The sequence below is a fragment of the Dasypus novemcinctus genome, chromosome 1 (assembly GCF_030445035.2).
Source record: "Dasypus novemcinctus isolate mDasNov1 chromosome 1, mDasNov1.1.hap2, whole genome shotgun sequence".
NCBI classification, from domain to species: domain Eukaryota; kingdom Metazoa; phylum Chordata; class Mammalia; order Cingulata; family Dasypodidae; genus Dasypus; species Dasypus novemcinctus.
Window position 1 is genome coordinate 168,152,023 of NC_080673.1, and position 26,110 is coordinate 168,178,132.

Here is a 26,110-nt window from a genome sequence, read left to right on the forward strand (position 1 = left end):
ATTCTGTGCCAAGTACCATTATACATGACAACATCTAGTGTTTATAGAGCATATGCTATGTGCCAAGCACTTAAAATGTATTACTGGGAAATGGATGTGGCTCAAGTGATTGAGCTCCTGTCTACCATATGGGAGGCCCCGGGTTGGATTTCTGGGGCCTCCTGGTGAAGGAATGCTGGCCTGCGCTGAGAAGTGCTAACTGCCCATGCCGCAAAGAGCTGACCACCCATGCCACAGAGATTTGGCACAGCAAGATGACACAACAAAGGGAGATGAATGGATGCAGAGAATAGACAGAGAGTGCAAAACAACAACAAGGAATAGGGGGAAAGGTAAAAAAATAAAAGCATGCTTTCAAAGCTTAAAAAAAATGGATTATTTCATTAAGCCTTACAAAACAGAAGGTAGGTGTTATTATTATCTTCACTCTACAGGTAACGCTGAGCTCAGGTAAGCTGGGTCTTTTGCCCAGGGACACATGAGTAGTAATTTGTCAAGCAGGATCCTCTCTCTGGTCAGTCTTACCCAAAAGCCCATGATCCCTGATCCCCACTCCCAAGTCAACTCTAAGGAGAAGGAAAGGATCACTTTGCAGGAAAATGGAAGCCATGATAGGTAGGGAAGAAAGGGGAAAGAATCAAATACAGGTTAAGTTCCTACTGTGTGTCAGGCACTTCTGAACAGGAATCTCTCATTTTTATGGGAGAGGAAAGAAAGCCCCAGGCGGGTTGAGTGACTTACCCCAAAGGGCCCAGGGAAGTAGGAGAAGTTCTTAGAAGCAGATCTAGGCTGTCCTCTGCTCCTCTGTCACTTCTGGGTCTCCCCTAATGTGAATTCCTGTCTCTAACTCAGGTCTCAGCCGCTTTGGGGACAATATTATGCCTGAAGCTTCTCAGGCCCTCGCATCCTTGCCTTCAGAGATGCCCCCTGCGGCAGTTTGGGTGGGTGGTTAAGTCTGCTTAGCAAAGTGACGAAAACATACTAAAACTGTGACTCCACCCTTATTCGGGAGAAAAATTTTTGTTGTATCTCCAGGAAAGTCGTTTCAGAAATGTCCCAGAACATACAACGTTGGAAATGCTTTTGTCTATCAGAGACCATGGAGGGGAGACATGTACTGTTAGTGGGAACAAATGATATTTGCTCTGCAGCAAAACTTCAAGCATTAAAGTATGAAAATTTTACACATCTTTCTGTCTTCCCTTCCCCCTTCTCCTTCATTTCCTTCTTTCTTCTTTCATTTTTCTTCCTTCCTTTTTTCCTTTTTAAGGATAACATTAAAAGTTGGGTCTAGGGAAGCGGACTTGGCCCAATGGATGGGGCGTCCGCCTACCACATGGGAGGACCGGGGTTCAAACCCCAGGCCTCCTTGACCCATGTGGAGCTCGTCCATGCGCAGTGCTGATGTGTGCAAGGAGTGCTGTGCCATGCAGGGGTGTCCCCCACGTAGGGGAGCCCCATGCGCAAGGAGTGTGCCCCGTAAGGAGAGCCGCCCAGCGCGAAAGAAAGTGCAGTCTACACAAGAATGGCGCTGCACACACGGAGAGCTGACACAACAAGATAATGCAACAAAAAGAAACACAGATTCCCAGTGCCACTGATAAGGATAAAAGGGGTCACAGGAAAACACACAGCGAATGGACACAGAGAGCCGACAACTGCGGGGGAGGAGGGGGAAAGGGGAGAGATAAATAAAAAATAAATCTTTTTTAAAAAGTTGGATGTAGTCTGTAGATTCTTTCTTAATTTGAACTGTTTTGAGCTACTGAAAGTAATCATTATGAACATTTTGATGTCCCAATGTATTAATGGAAATTTTGATAAGTGCTTTCGTTGAACATAAATCTAGATGCATTTATTTCTTACCTGGTGATTTGACCTGGTGTTTGAGATGGGGTTCTGAATGGGTCCCAGAAGTGTTCCAGAGGATTCCTTCTTGATAATTCATCTTCTCAAGTTTTCTCAGGAAGTCCAGTTCTTACCTTGGGTGTCTAATCCTTCTGTTCAAATACTTTTCTGTAATTTCAGAGGGAGCTCAAACCACAGGAGAGAATCACCAGGAAGGGCAGACCACCCAGGGAGTTGCCTGCTACTCTCTAGATTTCCTGTCACACTTTTTCCCTACTCTTCCCTCAACTCCCATCCCAAGGGCAGTTTCTTCACAGGTGCTTCACCTGAAGGACAGGTAATCAGTTGATGAGTTTCTGTCCTATAGGCTTAATCTGGGAGCAAGGGACCATTTGACTCGTAATTAGCAGCTAGCAGAGGAGGTAAGAAGGAAACTAAAATTAAAGTCTACTTTACAAAACATTTACACCGCAGTTCACATGGATACTAATCAAAGTACGCACAAAATCATAGCACATCATGCTTGAGGAAAAGATGTGAGTAACAATATATCCTATTTACATAATTCTGACATGCTGTAATTTCCTGCTGATGAAATGATGCTGTGAAATTAAAAGTGCATTTTATGTGAGGAAGTTCTAAGTCCAGGCTAAAACTGGATAAAGATAAATTCTAGTTTTGAAAAGGGAATTGAAATATGACAGAAAAAGAAATGAAATGTTCTTTTGAAATTAACAATTTATGTGAAATAGTAAGAGAAGCCAAAAATTTGCATGATAACTAAGAGAAAAAAGTCTGTAAAGATATTACTCTATCCCCAGCTCCTAGGACAGTGCGAAGCACATAGTAGGGACTCAATACATATTTATTGAATGGATTTGTTGAGTATAAGTTGGGGAAGAAGGCAGGAAGGAAAGAATAGAGCTGTGTGAGAGCCAGATTTCCTGAAAATCCAGAAGGTAGGTCATTTAGGATGCTGAAGAGGAAATGATAGTTGCCATTTAAAGGTAAAGTGTGCTCTTAAAAATCAAAAGGAGGAGTAGATAAAGAGGAAATTGGAGGCCCAAAAATAGGGATTAGGAGGCACACAAGAAAGTGTTCTAAGAAGTATAGGCAAATGCAGTAGAGGGAGAGCTAAATGATAGTACATTTCTTTAATTTGAACTTGAGTTTTCAGATGTGATTCCCATGCACTGACTCATTGGATTCCCATGCAGGTTATCATTATAAGGTAAAGAAATAGTCTTTATAAAGTGTGCATTTCCTAATATGTTAGAAACATATGTAGGCCCTAAATTCTCGGACTGGAGTTTGGACTACTTGACCTCTAAGGTGCTTTTCTACTCTAAGGTTCTGTGATTTTAAGTGTCTTCTCCAATGCAGTAGTTACTATAGATGGGAAGAGCCCAAGACTTATGTCACCCTGGGTTTGAGTCTGGATGGCAGCTTCTTAGTCTTCAGTAACATCAAGCGTCTCATCTGTAAAAGTGGGGTAACAATTCTTAATTTCCTAGTGATTGTGGGGATGCAATGACATATTATATATGAAAACATTTTTGACAATTTAGGACATTATTTATTAGACCTTATTTGGGCCTATATATAATTCATCTTGAAGGTTCATGATAACCATAATATGTAGCAAGGACACTCATTCTTACTTCAGTGGATGGTTGAAAAGATAAAATACATGTAAAGTATATAGTGGGAAGAATTGGCAAAGCCTAGTTCTCACATACAGTGTTTAGGTATCCTCAAAGGTCTCTGGCTTCATCCTTCTTGTATGCCATGGATCTACAACTGCTCTTTATACTATGTGGCCCAACAATATGGGTTTTGTCTTATGTTTAATTTTGCAAGAATAGTAAAAACGAAAAACCTGTTTTTCCTGTACCATTTGAGAGTAAGTTGACAACATAAAACCTTATCACCTTCAATACCTGAGTTTGATTTCCGTTTATATGAAGACATTCTCCTATGTAATCAGAATGCAACAACACAGCTCAGTAAATTAACATTGACACATCATTACCATCTAATCCTCAGAAGAGAATGCACTCACCTTTCACCAGTTGTCTCACCAATGTCCTTTACAGCAAAAACTTTGAATCCAGGATCATACATTACATTTCACTGTCATTTTGCTTCACTCTCTTTCAATTTGGAACAACCCTCATGTCTTTCCTTGATTTTTATGACCTTCATACTATTAAACAGGTCCTGACAAAGCAGATGTTTGGCCCATGGTTCAAATTCTCTTGGTCACTCATTTTCGGAAATAAAGTTTTCTAGGAACATAGTCACTCCATTCCCTTATTATCTGTGGCTATTTTTACACAACAATGGCAGAGTGTATGGTAATATGATCGTGACAGGGACTATATGGACTAATTTACTATTGGCCTCTTTATAGAAAATGTTTGCTTACCACTTTCCTAGGCAGTACAATAAAGCAAGAAAAATAAATAAAAGGCATAAATATTGGAAAGAAAGAAAAAAGATTAGTTTTAATTAGTTTCATTGCTTATATATAAAAACCTAAGGAATCTATAAAATTACTTCTAAAACTACTACATGAATTTAGCAAAGTTGCAGGAATTTAGCAAAGTTTCCAGTATACAAAATTCAATTTTATTTCTATATATTAGCCACAAAGAGTTGGAAAATGATACTTTAAAAATGCCACTAAAAAAGCATCAGAAAACATAAAATACTTCGGAATAAATTAAAGATATACAGTACCTCTACACTGAAAACTGAAAAACATTGCTGAGAGAAAGTATAGATGTAAATGAACAGAGAAAGATATCAAGTTCACACGATGGAAGACTCAAAGTTGGTGATTTCAATTCTCCCCAAATTGATTATAGAAACAATGCTATCCCAATGAAAGTCTCAGCAAGATGCTTTTATAAATTGACAGGCTGATTCTAATATCTATATGAAAATGCAAATGATCTAGAATAGCCAAAACTACCTTAGAAAATAAAAACCAGGTCAGGTGACTCACACCACATGATTTCAAGAATCTAGTAACTTGCTTACAAGATGGCCTCCACTCATTTCCACTTCCTGGTACTCATATCCTTGTGTTGTCCCTTTCCACAGCCCACCAGCGTTGGTCTGGGTGACCAGTAGAATACAGCAGAAATTAAAGTATGTTGCTTGTGAGATAAGGTCATAAAAGACATTGTGGTACCCATCTTGGTTTCTCTCTCTCTCACTCTGATTACTTGTTCTGGGGAAAACCAGATGCTGTGTCATTAATAGGCCTATGGAGAGATCTACATTCTGAGGATCTGAAGTCCCTGGTCAACAGCCAGCAAAAAACTGAGGCCACTGCTACATCTACATTAGTGAGCTTGGAACTGGACCCTCCTGTCTCTGTCAAACCTTCAGATGGCTTTAACTTTGGCAACAGCTAGACTGAAAACTCATGAGAGTTCCTGGGATATAGCTAACCAATTTAGCTGCTCTCAGATTCTTGACCCTCAAAAATGGTGTGAAATAATAAATGTTTGCTGTTTTAACCTGCTAGATTTGGGGATAATTTGTTATGCAGCAATAGATAATTAATATAAAGATTTACTTTTTATCTGTAGCAATCAATGATATCAAGCAAGGACTGACAAGTAGATCAAAAGAACACAATAGAGTCCAGATATAGACTCACAAGAGTTAATCAATTTTTAACAAAGTCACCAGTATAATTCAACAACAGTCCTGGAGCATCACAAGTCTTGATCCCTTTGTCACACAATATACCAAAAGTAATCAAGATGGAATGTAGAGAGTATCTTGGGGTAGGCAAAGATTTCTTAGATTGGATGCTAAAAGAATAAATCATAAAAGAAAAGAAAACTGACATATTGGACCTTACCAAAATTTAAAACTTCTGTTCACCAAATACACCATTAAGAAAATGAAAAAGCAAGCCACAGAATGGGAAAAACTATTATCAGTTTAACAAATGATGGGAAACGGACTTTGGCCCAGCGGTTAGGGCGTCCGTCTACCATATGGGAGGTCCGCGGTTCAAACCCCGGGCCTCCTTGACCCGTGTGGAGCTGGCCCACAGCAGTGCTGATGCGCGCAAGGAGTGCCGTGCCACGCAAGGGTGTCCCCCGCGTGGGGGAGCCCCACGCGCAAGGAGTGCGCCCGTGAGGAAAGCCGCCCAGCGTGAAAAGAAAGAGCAGCCTGCCCAGGAATGGCGCTGCCCACACTTCCCGTGCCGCTGACGACAACAGAAGCGGACAAAGAAACAAGACCCAGCAGATGGACACCAAGAACAGACAACCAGGGAAGGGGGGAGGGGAAATTAAATAAATAAATAAATCTTTTTTGAAAAAAAAAAAAAACAACTTTCAAAATTGGCAGTAGACTTAGACACTTCACAAAGAAGATGTACATTATTTTCAGGAGCATATGAAAAAGTGCTCAATAGTTTGACTCGTCAGAATATGCAAATAAAAGCCATGATGAGATATCACTTCACATTAATTAGAATAGCTAAAAGCATAAAGCCACAATACCAAGAGTTGGTGACCATGTGGAACAACTGGGACACTCATTCATTGTTGGTGGGAATGTAAGATTTTACAATGCTTGGGCAAGTTACAGCAGCTCCTTATAAAACTAAACATACACTCAACTATGATCCATCAATTCTAGGTATATCCAAAAGAGATAAAAATATGTCTATAAAAAGACTTCTGCAAGAATGTTTGTAACAACATTCTTTATCACAGCAATGGTTGAATCCACCAACAATTGAATGGATAAACAAATTGCAGTATATTCATACAAGGAAACATTACTCAGCAGTAAAAAAACAACACACTACTGATACATGCAACAAAATAAATGACTCTCAGAAATATTACGTTTCACCAAAGAAGCTAGACACAAAAGCGTACTTATAGAATAATTGCATTATCTGAAGGTCTATGGGCAAAACTAATCTACAGTGATAGAAATTGGTATGGACATTGCCTGTAGCTAAGAGATGATCGAGGAAAGGGGATTGGAGAAAACTTTCTGGGGGATAAAAAGGTTCTATATCTTGACACAGGTGTTTACATTTGTGAAAAACGTAGCCAACTAAACCCTGAAAACCTGAGCATTATATTGCATATAAATTACACCCTAATATAAAAGTGAATTTGGGGAAATGGGAGTGGCTCAAGCAGTTGGGCTCCCATCTACCATATAGGAGGTCCAGGGTTTGATGCCCAGGGCCTCCTGGTGAAGGCAAGCTGGCCCGCACCGTGAGCTGGCCCACATGGAGTGCTGGCCCACATGGAGTGCTGGCCAGCAGAGAGAGCAGTCGCAGCAAGATGGCGCAACAAAAAGAGACACAAAGGAGAGACAATAAGAGAAGAGGGAGCTGAAAATAAATCTTTTTTTAAAAAAGTGAATTTGAATGCTTTGAAAAGAGGGCATGCACTTTTTAGTCCCTGGCTGTTTAGAGTGTTGCAAATCTGTTAGGTTTACAAAAGTCCCAAGAGAGACCTAGACATCAAGGAGATGGGTGTAGAGGGATTCTTGGAGGGGAAGGAGAGAGTGGAGAAGAGGCAAAGAAAAATAAATGAAAGAGAAACTTGGGTATTCACTTGTCAGTGGGTCTTACACTGCCTTGGACTATTTACCCTTTCCTATGTGTCTTTTCTTTAAGATGAGATTTCAAACTCTTCAAAGATGGGGATGTATCTTATAGGCCTTTGCATTTCCCAGAGCTCTTAGCTCCATCTTCTGCAAGCAGATAAGATTTGGTAAATATTTATGTAGAGAGAGAGTGAGCTGTGATGCAGAATATTTTCCACTGGGTTTTGCATGTCTTTCCTGGAATGGATGACTGCAAATTATAGGAGGGCTGGGACTACTCTCTCATCCCCGGAACCTAGCACAGTATCTGGCACATAGAATAATAACTACCCATTGATTATTCAGTGAGGTGTACACTAGAGAAGAAAATTAATGTTCACCTCTGAAAGTCCTATTACCCCTGTACCCAGCTCCTAGCAGTGGAAATCTTTTAAAATGTTTTTTGTTGTTTTACAGCCGTTTGCATTTAAATTGGGCGTGTCACTATCACATTTTATTAGCTATTCCTCATACCAGGGCTGTGAGGTTAGTGCTGTTATCTGCGTTTTACAGGCGAGGGCATTGAGAGGTGAAGCAACTTGGCTATGATCACACAATGAGCTGCTGGAAGAAGTGGGATTCCAGTCAACAATTTCTGTCTTTCCAGGTTGCGTAGCCATGAGTCCACAGAGCAGTGTGGCTTTGAACTTGATAATGAAATGTGGAATTTTTAAACTAGGCTTTGAAAATCATTTGAGAGGCATTAATTCCAGAAAAGAGAAATGTGTTAGGGTTGTAATCCTTCGGACCAATTATTTTCCACGAAAGATATTTTTTAGATATTTGACTCGGAGGCCTCGACCCAGGGGCATTGACCTGCCTCACCCCATCCAGTATTTCCTGCTCAACAACTTACCTTTCAGAAGTCCGCTTTCCTTCTGCAACCTACAGCATCTTCCATAGAGACCACTCATCTAGCATAACCCTTAAACAATATTTTAATTGGAGTAAGATAATTTTATAAAATTGGAAACAATTTAAAGCTTATCTAATTTAGAAAAATTTAATATGGTTCAATGACATCTCAAAATTGTGTGTAAAATTATGGGTGGAAATGCTTGGGGCATTTTTACCTGAGAATGTTAAGCTTGCAGTTTTCTTTAAAAGTTAGTACGACCCTAACAGATTGGGAACTTGAAGTTCAGCAGGTTTAAGGATTTGGACTTAAGCACCACACAGCAAGGTGACAACAGTCCTAATCCAGAATCTCCCACCGCCACTTAATCATCAGGAATCTGACGGTCTTGGTTCCTGGAACATACATTTCATTTGGGGAGTTAATCCACAGTCTCTTTAATGCCTTCACTTCATGCTAAAGAATGGGTTCCCCAATATGGTATCCTTCATTAAGGAAAAACCTCCAGTCTGGTCTTTCCTTACCTGAATAAACTGCCATTCCCCTGGAGGACATTCAGGCTGAAGGAACACATGCTCCTCTATGCCTTTTCCCTTAATGAAAGAAGGAAGCATCACTAGTTCCCAGAATTCCCAGTTCTAACTCTGCCCAAATGCGATTAACAATGCCATTATTACATCACCCACTAACTCCCTATGTGATATTGGGTGATTCAATTAAGACAAGTGGTTCTCAACTTTGGCTGCACTTGAGAATCACCCCGGGGGAGTATTTAAAAATTTCCATGCCCATACTCAGGCCACACCCTAAAACAATTAAATCCCAGTCTCCAGGGGAAGGACCCAGGCAAGAGTATTTTTTTAAAAGCTTCCCAAGTGATTTCAACATACAAAGTTGAGAACCACTGGTGGAAGTAAGAGGAAAGAACTGCATTTTTATTATTACGTACTAGGTATTTTTCATTTACTCATTTGCTCCTTATTAACTCAGAGAGGCTATAGAACTTTTCTAAAAGCACACAGCTGGAAAGCAGCAAAGTTCAACTTTAAACTCACTTCATAATGATTTTCAAGCAGGTTTTCTTTTGTGTAAAACAAAGACTTAGTGAGGATTACATGAAGTCATATCTGTAAAGCTCCTAGCATTTAATCGATGGGCCCCAATAATCTCTAGGTCTCCATATCTCAACCTATTCATTTATCTAGAATGTTCCTCCTGGCCCATGCTTTGACGTGACACCAAGACCTTAGAGCAAAAAGACTGCTAATAGACCAGAGAATTCATGTTAATCCCAGCATCTACACAGTTGTAACACCTTCTTTATACACTGCTTTAGTTTTCTCACTGCCCAGACAAATTTCATGCAATGAGTTGGCTTAAACAATGGGAATTTATTGGCTCATGGTTTTGAGGCTAGGAGAAGTCCAAATCAAGGTGTCAACAAGGAGATGCTTTCTTCCTGAAGACTAGCCTTCAAGGGCTGGCTGCTGGAGAATCTTGGTCCTGGTCACATGTCAAGGCACATGGCAGCCTTTCGTGACTTCTTCCTTCTCTTCTGGGTTGTTGACTTTCAGCTTCTTGCTTGTCATAGCGTTCTCTCTCTCTGTCTGAATTTCACTCTGCTTATAAAGGACTTTAGTAATAGAGTTAAGACACATCCTAATTGGGATGGGCCACACCTTAACTGAAGTAGCTTCATCAATAGGTCCTACTTACCATAGGTTCACATCTACAGGAATGGATTACATTTAAGAAGACCTTTTTCTGGGGCACACAGTTCCAAACCACCAAATACACTAACCTTGTTATATCAGATTTCATAGATTAGGTTTTAGGGAACATAAATTGAAGGAATAATTGAAGACATGTTCTACCTATCCATGCATTTTCTGGATGCTCTTAGCTTCATATATTTTATTATTTTGTAGCCATTATTTTTCACACTCGTAAGTGAAAGTTGGTATCCATGGCAATTGAAACCTGATATAACCAGATCATCTGCCATCATCTGTCACTGTATTCACAGGACTCGAGCAGGCAGCTGTGACTTAGTAATTCACAAGATTTTTCTTCCTTCTAGTCATCAGTGAGGGTCATGAATCACTTTTTAAAATGTTCTGAATTAGTGGCACTTCACACTAGCAAGGTATGGATGGAGGGGCTTCAAGACAAGGTGCCTCCTCAGGGTGGGACCAGAGTTGGCATCTGCCAAGGAGGGAAGCAATGACCTTGATCCGAATGCCTCCATGCACTGAAGGGATCGACAGAAGGAATAATAGCAATGATAACTCACGTTTATAGTGGCCACTTAAGCCAGGTCTTGTCCTAAGTTCTTTGTAATGGGAGATCAGTGAGGTAGTGAGATAGGATTCAAATCCAGGAAGAGTGGATCCAGGGTCTACTTTCTAAACCCAGTGATATCCGCTGGGAGCCACCAGTGGGCAGGGGACTGTCCTTGAGGGGGTGGAGAACTGCATTAGCCTTGAAGGAGGGAATGAGAGACAAGGCTGGCCTTCCTCTTTCCTTTGTTCTTCTATTCCTTGAAATTACTGTCCAGAGACTTTGTCTGAGAAAGAAAGAACAACAAGCCAGAGGTGATCTTGTGGAAGGGAAGAGACTTTATTCTTTTATTCATCAAGCAAATGTTGAGAGTTGGCCATGTGCCTAACATAATTCTTAGCTCTTTATTCATATTAACTCAGAGAGAATAAGTCACTTGAAGGGGTGACACTGGTTGTGAACCCAGGCAGTCTGACTCTAGCATCCATGCCAAGTACAAGGCTAAGGTTGGCTCCAAACCCATATCACACTGACAACCCTCAGTGCCAGGCCTCTCATTTTTGGTCCTTCCTACTTCTTTGAAGGGATTTTTAAAATAGAGATTCTTGGTAGAGCATAATAATTCATTATAAACCAAACTTAAGTATTCATCAAGGAGCTTTAGAATTGGAGGGCTCCTTCCAGAGAAACCACATTATGCATTTATTTCCTTCAATGCTGGTCATCATACTAATAGCTTTGCTCTTTGTGTTAATGAGGATAACACCAGCTGCAGTGACAAAGAAGCCCTATTATGTCCATAGTTTAACACTATCAATATTATTTCTCATTCCCATAGAGTCCAAGGTAATTCCTGGTTTGGGTTCAGGGTGGGATGGAGTACGGTTTCTGAGAAAACCCTGTTAATTGGCATCCTTTTGGAAAGGAGAAACTGTATGGAGGAATAAATGTGAGAGGCTTTTATGGGCCAGGCTTGGAAGGTGTGCTGATCACTTCTACTCACATCCAGAAGTAGTCAGAACTCAGTCATATGGCCATACCTCAGAGCTCTAGCTGTGTACCCAAGAAGAATAGATTATTTTCCCTTCTCTTTCCTTCCCTTTCTATTTTGTTTTGTTTTTGTGTTTTGCTATTGTTTTATGGTCAGTGATTTGGGAGCTGAGAGTTGCCAATAGAAAAAAGAATAAGATGTAGAACCTTCTGGAGTGATCAATGAACAGCGTGAAAAAATAATGCATCTTTATTGAGTTTTTACTATGTGGCAAACTGTACTATGCTCTTTACCTACATGGCTGCACTTAATCCTATGGCAGCCTTGCACATGGGTTTAGAAACATATCAACAATTAGTTGCAGGATGATATTGTTCTGTTCTTCTAAAGGAAATAAAGAGCAAATGTGCTGGACCCTCTAGGTCCATTCCCCATTTTTCTTTCCTTTGCTGTGTATCCCACAGGTTGATTTCCACAGATGCTTTACCCAGGCTCTCTTGTCCTCTGTCTTCTGGTTGGATGCAAACAATGGAAGGCAGCAACAGGAGATCAGTTTGGTGTGTTTATACCTTTATCTCTCTCCTGGCTGCTCTGTAGTTTGGCAGTGGCTGTGGTCCTCTACCTAGGACATGGGTCCTGTTAGGCAGCCACTCTCCCTAAGATCTCAGCAGGTTTCCATAAGGTCCCTCAGTCTCCTTCTTCAGGCCTGGGATGGCAGTGGCTTATTGCCTTTGCTAGTCTCTTGGTACTTCATCCCTTAACCCTCCCCACATCTCCATAAGTAGTTCCTTCCGTGAACTCTCTTCAACTATCCCTTGGAGGAAGCCATCTCTCTTCTACTGGTTCCTGGGCTGATTCAACTCAAGACTTGGAGAACATATCCAGCACCTTTATTGTTATTATCACTTTTTATTTTTTTGAGGTGCCAGGGCCAGGGATTGAAACTGGGACCTCATATGTGGGAAACTGGTGCTCAACCACTGAGTCAATCGGCTCCCTTGATTTTTCCATTTGTTTTGCTTGTTTGCTTTTTGTTTTTTCAGAGGCACCAGGAACCAAACCTAGGACCTCCCATGTGCGAAGCAGATGCTTAATGGTGCTCAACCGCTTGAGCCACATCCACTCTGATTATTTTTTAATCCTTATTATTATAGTGTCTTCTTTGGCCTACCTAGTTTTGAAGCCCAATTTGATCACTTACTAGCTGTGTGTTCTTGAGTAGGTTACTTAATGTGTTGGAGCTATAGTTTACTCATCCATAAAACAGGATAACCAATTTGTAAGAATTAAAATAAATATGTAAACTAACTAGCCCAGTACCTGGCACATAATTGACAACTAATGGAGTTATAAATGGCAATGTCATGAAAATATGTTCAATCTCATTAATTTAAAAATGCAATGTAGTGTTAAAATTCTAAATATTGCCTATTGACTTAGAAGACATTTTTAAAAGATAATAATATGCAGCATTGACAGTGATGTGGAAGAAAGGCACACACTGCAAATAAAAATATAAAAATTGGTAAAACCCTCTGAAGGGTATTTATCTACAGGTATATAAAGCCTAAAAAAAAATGTGTATCTCCTTTGACCCAGCAATTTACTTTTTAGGAATTTATATTAAGGAAATAATAAGACAAAGATGCATCTACAAAGATGTTCACAGTATCATTGTTTACAATAGTTAAAAATTAGAAAAAAAACAAATGCTCAACAATAAGGAATTGGTTAAAATCCTGGGCACATTCATATAGTGCCAAATAGATGAATATGACTGATATAAAAAGATGGTCATAACACATTGATGAGTAAAAAAAATTAGTTACAAAACAGTATTTATGGAGTGTTATTCCAAATTTTTGTAAAACAGTAAAAATGGAAAAATTGAAAGGATATATATAAAAATAAGTATAGTTCTTTCTGAATGGAGGATTATGGTGGATGTTTTCCCTCTTTTTCTTTTTTTCTGCATTTTTCTAACTTTTCTAATGTGAACTATAGGTAGGATTGCCTTTGGCTGCAAGTAACGAAGTCCCCCTATTGAGCTTCAGCAGCTCAACAGTCCCAGGACCAATGTCTGTGATTTCCTTGGCTCCTCCTTTGTGGTTTCAAGATGGCCACTGTCCTACAGTCACTGCATAGGCATTCAAGGGCGGGGGAGGCGCGGGAGCACCAGTGCCTGTATCAGGAAACGAGCTTCCCCGGGAACTTTATAACAGACTTATACTTAATTGACAGATTAGTATCACATGATCACCCCGGCCAGAACGGGGCAGGAGAAGGGGGTTGGGAAATGGGGTTGAGTCAGCCACTTTACAATGACTGCCACAAGCACGCATTGCTTTTGTAATAAAAAAAAAAAAAAAAGAAAAGTTATGGGGGGGTGCAAGTGCTTTCTCTTTTTCTTCACTGCTTCACTGCTTCCTTCATTCCCATCACTCTTCTACTCATTCACACTGTAACAGCCAGAAAGTTCCCATTCATTGGGCCAAGGTGATGAGGAATAATGAGGAAACCTGAGAAGAGGCCGTGCCCCCCCAAGCTGCATGCACAGTGGGAAGTTTGGCAGAGCACCAAAGGACTGGCTGGGAATTCTGCTTGCTTCTTAAATCAGCCTCATCTAGGTCTCTGGTCTGAGGTTTGGATATGAAATCTTATCAACAGAGACTTGGGCAACTTTAATACTTCTGGCCCTGCTATTATTTTATAGTGGGCAGAGCTGGCCCTGGTGCTTCACCCAGCTTGCTTTGGTCTCAGAGGGGATTCTCAAATAAAAAAGATGCCTGGGATGCATACTAAAGAAATGGAGCAGACTGGGTTCAAATCCTGTCTTTGTCACTGTTTGTGCCCTTGGGTGGGTTATATAAGCGCTCTCAGTTTCTTTTTCCTCAACTGTAAAATGGGACTAGCCATAGTTTATATTTCATGGGGTTGTTGTGAAAGAGTAGATGAGTAACTATTTGTCAAGTGCTTAGAATGTATCTGTCGCATAGTGCTACACAGGCAGAAACAGCCATAAGTTGTTTGGGCCTGATTTGTTTGAGGTCACTGGTTTTTGTTTTGTTTTGATTTGAATTTTTGAGGTATCAGAGGCCAGGAATTGGACCTGGGACCTCATATGTGGAGAAGACAGTGCTCAACCTCTTGAGCAACATTTGTTCTCTCACTTGTTTGTTTGTTGTTTGTTTGTTTTTAGGAGGCACTTGAAACCGAACCCAGGACCTCCCATGTGGGAAGCAGGAACTCAACTGCTTGAGTCAAATCCACTCCATTTGAGGTCACGTTTTAATTGCCTGAAAGCTGAAGAATCCTAAGCTACAAAGAAGGGCCTCATTTTCTTTTGTGAAGTGGCATGGTTCCAGTAGGAGGAAAGGACAGAGAGCCCAAAGAAAGCTAATGGCTATTAAACAGGTACTTTGTAGCAGAGACTCCCTGGCTGCTTTATGTGTAGCAGCTCATTTCAGTCTCAGGAGGGAAGGACTATGGTCCTCATTTAACAGATGGGGAAACTGAGGCTCAGAAGGATCAAGTAAGTTACTTCACATGCCATGAGAAGTGGAGCTGGGATTCAACCCCAGGTCCTGACCCCAAAATCCGGATAGTCTCTATTAGGAATCATGTTTGCACATCTAAAGACTTCACTTTACATGATCCTAAAAATGTACATATATGTCAATCCCTGTTTTAAAAATGCAAAAGGAGTTTTTATTTAAAAGGACCTAATAACGATTTCTCCTGTAAAGATTTATTGTTCTATAGTTCATTTGGCAAGTTAGAATTTTTATGTGTTGCTTTTTTCTTTCAATATAGTGCAACTCTATTGAAATAAATTCCACATCTGAAGCTTAAAAAAAAAAAATTCTGCCTTTTTAAAAAAATTTTGGAACACAGGATCTAAAGACCTCTCTGTGTGTCCTTCTGTCCTTCAAATATAGTGGAAGTCCAATACCCCTTAGTGGCAATAAATGGCCATTTTTGTTGCTAGTTCCTGGCATATTGTCTTGAAGCTCAACGCCTGACTTAGGCCAACAGAAATCATCAATAATTAACATCATGAATATCTCTTAGGTCCAAATTCCTGCCTGAGAAGCAGAAGAATTTCTTTCTGCTTTCTGACTTGCCAATGCCACCTTTGAAATGCCAGCTCCAAAGAGATACAATCAGATATTGCTCAATGGTTTTATTAACAACCACGAATATTGTTCATGCAAATTTTAATTGTTCAAGGAGACTTCTCTGTTCCTTCCTTTTAGGAAAAAAAAAATCACTAACTCCCACCCTCTCCCACCCTCCTCATGTTCTGGAGTCAGTGGTACACAAGATAGAGCCGCGATAAAAGGAAAAAGAGGGGGCTTTTTTTTTCAATTTTTTTTCCCAGCTCAAGTACACTCACCCTCAGTGGGAGACTCACCGCCTCTGACCCTGAGCTACTGCCAGCTCCTTTGGGGTCCTCCTCCTGGCCTTGACCCTGCCCTGTTTAGGCTGACACCTCTCCCAGGTCAGCCCACTCTACCAGAGGAGAATTAACCCTTTCAGAAGAAGACATGTGCTACCCTCCAAAAGCTCATCTTCCTATTCCAAGTGCTAATCTTACTCCCTTTTATGCTTTTTTTTCTGCACAATAGCTCTCATTTTTTTTTCTGCCAGGGGGTTAAATAGTGCAAATAGCCAAGAAGCAGCTGCAAGGAAGCTCTGAAGTACATATCATGTGGGTAGGGCCAGCAATAGGCTGGAGCGACCAGGAGAGAGATTAGGTGAAACATTAGCCATGGCCTTTTGGATCCAGTCCAGTGTCTTTCAATTATTTCTTTATGTGCTTTTGGTTACTGGGCTTATTTGGCAGGGGGCAGGCACCCATTAGAAGATTTCACAATGATTTGCCATGTTACAGTTCTAAACAGATGTGAACTCGTCACCAAAGGAAATTTATGTTTTACCATCTTTTCTCCACCTCTCCCTGGGGAATTGCAGGGAAAAGCACTCCAAGCAAATTAATCAAAATGACTAGGTAATGCTCTAAAAATAATAAACGCTGTTATAATCTGGAGCACTTTCAAGTTTGAGCTCATTTTGTGAGCTTGAAGATCCATATGTCAAATCACATCTATATATTTTTTATTAGAATGAAATGGACTACTGCATAGGGACAGGTAAGTTATTAAGACATATAAATGCAATTACTCTCATAACACCAGACTGCATTTTAACTAATTAATGAAGCAAGTTGATCAAGCAGTGAGCAAAGGGTAGGGGCCTTCACAATTCCTAAATTTGCCCCTGTAAACCTGCCACGAAGATTAGGACCGCCTACAAGCCTGGGGCTGATATCCAGGCTGGACAGAAATCAAGGCACAGAGTTAGAATTTTAATAAAAAGAGAAAATATATGTTGTATCTCCTTGGCCTTCCCTCATCTACTGACATAAGCTGTCAGACAAGGGCAAAAGGACTGAGAAACTTTGAAAACTGATTCAAACAAAAGTTAGTAGACAACAATGGGAAAACAATGAACAAAACACAAGCAAGTAACTACTATAGTCACATTTTAAGATGCCTTCCACGAGACTGGCTCCAAAAACTGTTTTTATATGAAAAGAATCTTGTAACTAGGTACTGGATTCTCACCACCTTCATCAATTGCTGGGCTGGGATTAGTTAAACCTGAGAATGAACCCAAAAAAGGAAATGCGTATTGGAAAAAAAGAAGCGTTGAGGGTTGCACAGATCCTCTCCCTAACTTTGAATTTCAGTTGTTAAACATATTTGGCCTCCTTCCAGAATTTAAACCCCAAATATCCAAAAGCAAGGTGTTCTTTCAAGATCTGGATCCAAACCATCCACAGCCTTCAGTAACAACTTATTCATATCAGTCATGGCGACCAGGACAGAATGATTGTGAGAGAAAAAACAATAGGTGACAAGAACCCCCCCCCAACTCCTCCCCCCCCCCGCCCCCCAGCTTTGTCATGCATCGTCTTTGCCTCCAAATCCGAACCGGCTATCACTGATCTACATCGCAGAGATATTTCCAACCTAAGAAATCTCATCCAGTCTCAGACAACTCCTTAGATTATTCCTGCATCTTCATTCTCCAAAAAAGGTTGATTGCAGTGTTTCTAATCCCAATTTACTTTAGCCAACCGTCCATTAATCATGGCTGGCAGGAGAGGCTAGAGAGTCATGGGTAATTGAATTCCAGCCAACTTTCAAACCTAATTTAAGTCAACCCTTTGACCTCTTTCCTGACCAAATCTGCTGCCAAACATACTAAATAAATATTGTTTGTAAATAAAAGACCTTTTCGAGTGCCCACTATGCATAGGTGCATCCATTATCTGACTTCATTCATTCATTCTGTCAACACTTAAATCAGAACCCAGACACAAGGAATTAACAGTGGAGATGAGTGTAAAGGTCGTCCTGGGGTCAATCCAGTGGGGGAAATGTGCACTTTGCAGACACCCTGATTTCCCATCTTTGAAAGAAGATAGATCGTTCACCATGAAAGAAAGCCTAAAGTCCCTCAGTAGGAAAAATGGAATGATAGACATTTTTCCCTTTTCTCAATGAGAAGCCAAACAGGATCTTTGGTTTCCAAAGAGTTCCACTCAAGTTCTTCCTCTGCCATATTTGACATGCAGTGTTGAGTACATGGTTAAATCTCTCTGAGCCTAAGATCCTTTATCTGTGATATGGGACAGTGTCATTTGCCTGGGGGAGCAGAGGAGGAGGCAGTAAGGCTATTGAGAGGATTTGGGATTGAGCTAATGTGTAGGAAAACCTCTGGCAAACTGGAAGTTGCCCTCCAAATAGAAGACCATCGCTAATTACTCTCACACATTCTTTGTTCAAACTGCCAACTGGCAGTAAAAGAGACCACTAAGGAGCACAGGGCCTGGAGGGACAGGACACAGGCTTATTTTAAATAACAGAAGTTCAGCCAATGAAATGTGCTTAATTTTTTACCTGCTAAATCTCTGGGTCACCATTTATGTCTGTCGGGTATACCCGTGATCTACATTTTGTTGCCAGAGTATGTTTAGTGGCGTTTCAAAGTCTCCATAGACATGGAATTTACATTCCTTTTAAGACAAGACCACCACCCTCCTCCCCCAAATCTTAGTCCCCCGATCATTACAAACCTCCTCACCACTAACTGGGAGTGTTCAACTGTCATGAACCCTTGAGGCAACTCAAAGCTCGCACGGAATTGTACCAATGACATTCTCGGCAGCAATACTCTTTTTAGTAACGATGAGTCAAGGATGCTGAGATTTGCTCAGGAAAAAAAAAACACAAATAAGTATGTTTGAATAATTTACTTTCTCTTTTTAATTCCAAAATGATTTGAAGCCCGAAGATTTAGCGAGCAGCTGGGGAGCCCGAGCAGCCGGCGAGGCTGAGTTTAAGTGGCAATGTTAATGGAATTATCCGTTGCGGCTGGATAACTGTCTGCTGTCGAGAGATAATGACCCCAGCGAAGATGAGGTATTATTCAAGATAAACACTGAAGCAGAGACCTCGCTGTGTATTTTCCACGCCGCGGCATAACCTCCTCCCCTGTTTAACCTCATCAGCATCGTCGCTAACCCGGGGCCACAGCATTTCAAGTAAAGGAAAGAAATTAAATAACCCCAAAGTCCATGTCCTTGTAAACAAAGGTGCAGGAGATGCGGGTGGGGCTGTTTTTTGCCGTTACAGTCCGTGGCAAACAAGTGATCTCTTCTCCCCATCCTCCCTGATGTGACACCAAGGAGAACAGAAACTGTCGAGCTCTGCCTGTGGCCCAGGCCCTGGGTTAAGCCTTTCTCCGCCTCGCTCTACTGAACCTTCACTCGCGACCCCAGGAGGGAAGACCTAGCAGGACACTGAGCGGTCCCAGAGGTTAAGGAACTTGCCCAAGGTCACCGGCCAGTCGGCGGGGCGGGTGCGGGGCGGGTTGCAGCCTCGCAGTCTGGCGCCAGCTGTTCGCAGAAAGTCCCCGGACTTGTCTGTTCCCCCAGCGCTCTGCCCTTCCTGACTCTACAGAGGGGTCTGCAGCTCAGGCGGCTTTATTACCTCTACAGCTGCCGCCGCTGTCTTGCTTGGGACCGACTGCCAAATCTCCCTTCCTGTGCTTGGTCCAGTCCTCTCTCTCTCTGCTTTTATTGAGAAAATATTTGCATTCAAACCTGTGTGGTTAAACTCAGCTTTTGAACTCACCCCTGAAGGCCTTTGCGTTGGACAAGTTCCCTGCCTGCCTTGGCCAATCTGTAAGCAATCACCGTCTCCTCACTCTATGCTCTTTCGCCCCAGAACTTTCTTATTATGAAAATGACATGCAGGGAAACTCCAAGGACTAGTTCAGTGCACATCTGCTTACCTTCCACAGAGATTTCTGCAGTTATTGACATGTTGCCATATTTGCTTTACCAATCAATCAATGCTTCTATTTTTCTTTCAGAGCCATTTGAAAGTTAGTTCCAGAAATCATGACACTTCAGCCCTAAATGGTTCAGCAAGCATCTGCTAAGAACCGGGGCTGTTGTCCTACGTGACCACATGTCATTAGGAGACTTGGGAAAATGAACAATACTTCCTTCATATCACTCGTTCATCCAGTTCATATTCAGATTTCCCAGCTGCCTTCCAACTGTCTTTTATAGCTATTTTTTTTTTTAAGAAACCAAGGTTCGTGAATTATATTGATAGTAATGTCTCTTGTCTACAACTTTTAAACTAGAATAGTCATCTACCCCTGTCATTTGATTATTTTTCCTACCACACTTAGTCTTTGAAGAATCATTCTAGTTTTTGGACAGTTGAATTGTTACTTATTCCTCAGGGTCTGCATTGCTCTCTGCCTTTGGCTCTGCAGCCAGCTCTTAGCAGGATGGTAGCTCCAGAATTTCCTCATGGAAGCGCCTCGAGCATGGGCACAATCTGCATAGAAGGAGCACGTGTAGGAGGGCTTAACAGCAGAACAGGCACACTTTCAACAAAAAACAAAACTTAGACTGATTTCTTTGACTCTGACCGGGCTGCTGCCCTTGCATAGAGGTCGTCTGTAGTATGGGAGAGGTGGCAAAGGGTAATGGAAAACTGCACAGACCCTGAGCAAACTGTCCAGTTCAAACCTCGGCTTTGCTCCGTCTACGCTGTGTGACCGTGGACAAGTTATTTAACCTCTCTGTAACTCAGTTTTGTCATTGGTAAAATGGTGATAATAATAACACTAGAATCTAATTCAAGGTTGTTGTGCTCAAATAAATTAATAAACACACAGTAGTGTTAGTGGATTGCTCTGGGTTCTGGGCTTTTAGGTTCTTGGCTTATGTCACATAAAAGAATTTAAGGACACGCCATAGGGTAGGCAAGGGAGTAAGGAGTTTATTAAGAAACAAGAAAACTAGAAATGAGATAAGTACACAATCTGAGACACAGGTGCAGGCATGCTACAGGGTGGGACGCACACATGGGGCCCCAGGTTAAGGCTTTTTAAAGTCTTTCCCCCTCCCCTTTCCTAATGTTGGGGAGCAGTCCCAGCTGTTTGCTGGTTGCCCCACCTTTAACTCTTGAGGGGCCAGTGGGAGGCCTGTTTAGAGTCATCTGGGGCTTCCCTTCGACCCTGGAAAGAATTCCAAATGGGACCTCATGGCCAGGGTCTCAGCAAGGTCTTTCTGGCTTTGTTCTTTAGTAGAAGACTTCCCCTCAGTGGGTTTCCAGGCAGGGTCTCATGGTTATTTTCTCTGCTGGGTCCCAGCTGCCTTCCCTCTTTCCCTATACTGACCTGCCTCAGTAGTGAGAATCAGTCTCTCAGAAAAATGCTCCTTAAAAGGGAGAGACTATCTTATAGATAGTTTCCTCCCACCTTCTATCAACTGCCCCCTCCAGTCATTTGTTGGAACTGGAATACGCAACATCTCTGGCCCCCTGACAGTTGTGTCTATTTCCTCTTGCTTTGCATTCAGTTTTTTCCAGTTGATCCAGGAAACCTCTAGATTGCCTTCAACCTCATCCTCTTTCCTCTCTCTAATCCCTGCAATTTTTTTCAAAATTAAAAAACTATATATCCATTTGGTTCCACTTTCTTCTATCATCCTGTATATCAGCATTATCCGCCCCCCCCCCCCCCCCACACACACACACTGTGGCATAGATTCCTCCTTTAAGTTGTAATTTAATCTGTTTCATCTGGTCAAGAAATGCTTTGGATTAAGTAAACATGGAAGCTTCTTGGTTCCTATTCATTCAGTCAGTCAGTCATTAAATGCACTTTTTGAACACCCATGAGATACTGGGCATTGGGCACTGGGCTAGATGCTAGGGATACAGCACCGAACTGGACATGGTGGAAAAATAACCAGCCAGTTATTCAAAATGAGTCTCAACAGGAGTCAGGGACAACTTGAACCAAGTAGTGGTACCTTGACCACATGAAAATTCTGCTAGAATGATTGGAGAAGTGTTAATATGTCCCTTTCTCCAGAGATATTCCCCATTGGCCTAAAGTTCCTATCGCAAGAGGATTACTAGCGTCACTTCTTGCTTTCCTACAAGTCCTTTAAACATTTCTTGAGTAATTTAAAACTTTAGCTATTACTACCTACATCTACAAAAGTATATGTATTTTATTAGAGTGACTATCACTAGCATACTTTCCTTGGGGATAACAGTAGCTACCTTAAGTGATGTTATAGACACTAAATGAGCTAATATTTGTATTATCAAGCAACATAGATTTACATGCCTGTTAAATAAATAAAAATAAGGTTATTGGAGATCATGATGGAGTAAAAAAGAGAATAAGATTCAGTGCTGGTGAGCTTTGAGGGAGGTGAAGGAAGGAAAAATAGGAAGCAAGTGGCCTGACTCAAGCAGCAAATGAGGCAGAAATCTCTTGAAGAAATTGCAGGGAGGACAAGAAGGGAGATGAACTTTGCCTATGTGTTCTTTTTTTTTTTTCCTTAAGTTTGTCTCATCAACTTCCTTTATTCTGAGTTCTGGACTCTGATCAATCAATTGCACCGCAAACATGTCATTATTCAGTATATAATGGAAAGAAGTCTTTTGGGAGACAATTCTCCATGGGTCTCTCAAGTTTCTCCTGTCTTATGATGAGACAGGGACTGCATTTGTTCCAGACTATGCTTTCAAGGATGTTTGTACAGCAAATGGCCTTGGAAGAAAGAGATAGTGTCTTCCTCTAGAGCAGTGGGCAGGCATGCCTAGTGCCATTATAAAAGATTCAGATCCCTAAGCTCAGTGTCCTCCCCTGTAATATAACTCCCTGGTGCACTTGCCCTCTTCTCATCACCCTGTGGGAACTGAGGGTCAGTGAGTTGACACAAATGCTGGTACATTGGTTACTGCTATAGGTGAGAATAATAAAATGTCCTTCATTTCTGACCTAGGAGTCTCGTGTCTTCTACAGGTATCTATTCTAATTTGTTAGCTTCCAAGCAGGGTAAAATCTCACCTCCTTCACAGTTCTTGACACAACTGTTACAGTCTAGGTTCCTCTCACTCTCACAGTCCCTTGCTAGGGCCAGCAGCCCTAGGTAATTCTTTGAAAGAGGGTGTCCTTATTGTATACCACATGACCCAGCTCACTGGAGGAGGGAAAGCAGATAATCTATAAGGTGACCTAAAATAAAAGCTTTCTCCATTTGTCACAGTGGTGACTAATGGAACAAATCAGTGTCTCTCAGGAATGAGAAATCAAGATATAGAGCATAAGACAGTGATAATAATAGGAGTAGCAGTTGAATGACCCACAGAAGCAGAAACAAAGAATAGCTGAGACAGGTTAATGGCAGAGGAAGCTCTGTAATTAAGGGGACAATGAGAAAACCCAATGATAAGGCCTCCCTCTAATTCACACATTGTGGTCCAGTCTCCATATAGCCCTGATCTTAAGGCTGCTATGCCTCTGTCTTAGATTCTCAGGGCTGCCGGCACGAAGTACTGCAAACTGGTTGCTTTAAAACAACAAAAGGGCGGTGGACTTGGCCCAGTGGTTAGGGCAACCGTCTACCACATGGGAGGTCCGCGGTTCAAACCCCTCCTTGACCCGTGTGGAGCTGGGCCTCCTTGACCCGTGTGGAGCTGGCCCATGTGTAGTGCTGATGCACGCAAGGAGGGCCGAGCCATGCAGGGGGTCCCCCACATAGGGGAGCCCCATGCGCAAGGAGTGCGCCCCATAAGGAGAGCCGCCCAGCGCCAAAGAAAGTGCAGCCTGCCCAGGAATGATGCTGCACACACAGAGAGCTGACACAACAAAATGATGCAATAAAAACAAAAGAAACACAGATTCCCATGCTGCTAACAACAACAGAAGTGGACAAAGAAAACGCAGCAAATAGACACAGAGAACAGACCACCGGGGTGGGGCGGGGGGAGAAGGGGAGAGAAATAAATAAATCTTTAAAAAAAAACAAGAATGTACTGTCTTACAGTTCTGGAAGCTACACATCTGAAGTCAAGATGACAGCAGGGCCATACTCCACTTGAAACCTATAGGGCAAAATCCTTTCCTGCTTCCTCCAGCTTCTGTGTTTGCTGGCAGTACTTGGCATTCCTCAGCTTGCAGATGCTTTACCCCAAGCTCTGACTCCTCGGTCTTCTCGTGGCTGACTGTAGGGTGCTCTCTCTGTGTGTCTGAATTCCTCCTTCTTCTAAGTCAGAGTAAATCAAGGCCCATTCTAATCCATGTGGCCTCCTCTTAATTAACTACATCTTTGAGGACCCTATTTCTAAATAAGGTCACATTTGCAGGACCAAGGGTTAAGATTTGAATATATCTTTTGTGGGGATGCAATTCAACCCATAACAGCCTCCTTCCTTTCTCTTGGTGAAGCCCAGTTGTGAACAGCTCTCATTTTCACTGAGATTTGGCAGCAAGGTTGTGACAAGTGCCTGTTTTCCTCGTGTCCTTGCCTTTCCTAAATAAAGCAAGGGAATAGCTCTTTACTCTCACGTAATGGAAATACTATGGTCTCCCCCACCCCTCTCTTTATTTTTCCTCCCCCCAGACCAGTTGACTATCTTAAAATGGTTACTCTATTCTTCTCCCTCTTCCCACTGACCCTGTATTTATTCCAGTTCCTCAACAGTTTCACATCCCATTTCTGATACTGAGGCCAGCCTAAACCTTCTCTCTCACACTCTGCACAGACCCCTTCCAAGTGCGATCACAGACTGGTAAAAAGAGGAGCATGAAGGCGTCTCCCCTCTACGGCTTCCTTTTCCATTTCTAGCCTTACAAAGCATTCCAATTCAGTGACTTCTCTATGGGTAGGGGCTGCACTGTCCTCCATTTGCTGTCCTTTTCCTTTCTTCTTTTTGCACTAACCCTTCTCTGTGTTTCCTTTGGTCTTCTCTAACCCCGACACCCCTCATGCCCCTTTCATTAATGCGAGTGTACCCCAACCCCTGGCTCAGCAACAGGCACATGGGAGGCACTCAGTAACTATGAATTCCCAGAATCCTTTAAGCCACCCCCTTTTTCCTAATCCTTCTCTCCCACAGTCCCTGCATTTTTTTCAAGTATTTCTAGGAATAATATAAAAGAAGAAAATAAAAGCAAAAACTGAAACACATTAAATACAGTGTAATTTTATTTTCTAAATGAATAATAAAAATGCATAGTGTGTGCTTTTTGTAAATGTCTTTACAGATGACAGTGGTAATCTAACAAGTATTTGTAGGGAAAATAATTGAATTTTCACAGACTTCTATTCCTTGAGTAGTTAAACTTTCCACAAAGCTGTCTTTACCATCAACATCCAGCACATAGGTTAAGGTTGGATCTGTTGTACAGCATTTTGGGACAGATATTGACACACTGCCATGGTTTAAAACAATTCTTTTTAAGACAGGGTTGTTGGTGAAGCATGAGTCAGTTGGGTGAACTTTGGCAAAAACTGGGTGACAGCTCGATACCCATGCCTGTGGCAAACTCTCTGAGAGGTGGAAGTGGGAGGATGTAGACCTGGTGTGCTGTGACCCACATAGCAAGCCTCCAGTGGGTCCCTGGGACCATCGTCAAGGCCCAGCCTACTGCTGAGGAATTAGGACCAAGCAGTACCATTTGAAAAATAAGAAAACAAAACACACCCTGTAAATTTTTAAATTGCACCAAATATCTGTGACTATTGTAGAGACATTAGAAAATACAGCCAGAAAAATAATAAATTAAAAATTAGCCATGATTTCACCACTCAAATATAATCACTGTTAACATTTTGGTATCTATCCAGGTTTATTTTTAATATCTTTGTATAATTCACACACACACACAAATTCTCTTGTATATTCTTTTTATTTTTATTTATACTGCCCTGTGACTAATAAATAAACACAGCATAATTTTAAATGGTGACATGGCATTCCATTGTGTGGATGGTCTCTAAGTTATTTAACTTACAACTTATTTAATCATTTAGGCAGTTTTATTTTCGGTCCTTCACTATAATGAACAATGTTGCAATGAACATTTTTGTACATACT

General features: G+C 41.5%; 2 long non-coding RNA genes across 4 annotated transcripts in view; one reads left to right on the forward strand and one right to left on the reverse strand.

Annotated features, from left to right (window-relative positions):
* The window catches only part of LOC105746202 (uncharacterized), a 324,527-nt gene extending 301,519 nt beyond the window's left edge, over nucleotides 1–23,008 (forward strand). Inside the window, exons 10-11 of one of the 2 annotated variants that reach the window (XR_011649474.1) lie at nucleotides 14,818–15,032; nucleotides 18,974–23,008. This is a non-coding gene — a long non-coding RNA (uncharacterized lncRNA). The remainder of the gene's footprint in view (nucleotides 1–14,817; nucleotides 15,033–18,973) is intronic. The other variant, XR_011649471.1, reaches the window with a different exon arrangement.
* LOC131279080 (uncharacterized) lies at nucleotides 1,907–8,919 on the reverse strand. 2 transcript variants are annotated; one of them, XR_009186402.2, is made up of 3 exons: nucleotides 8,872–8,919; nucleotides 3,271–3,327; nucleotides 1,907–2,016 (listed from the first exon to the last, which is right to left on the reverse strand). It is a non-coding gene; the product is annotated as an uncharacterized lncRNA (long non-coding RNA). The 2 variants fall into 2 exon arrangements; XR_011649481.1 differs by lacking the exon at nucleotides 8,872–8,919 and adding an exon at nucleotides 8,348–8,411.
* Nucleotides 23,009–26,110: the final 3,102 nt, after the last annotated feature.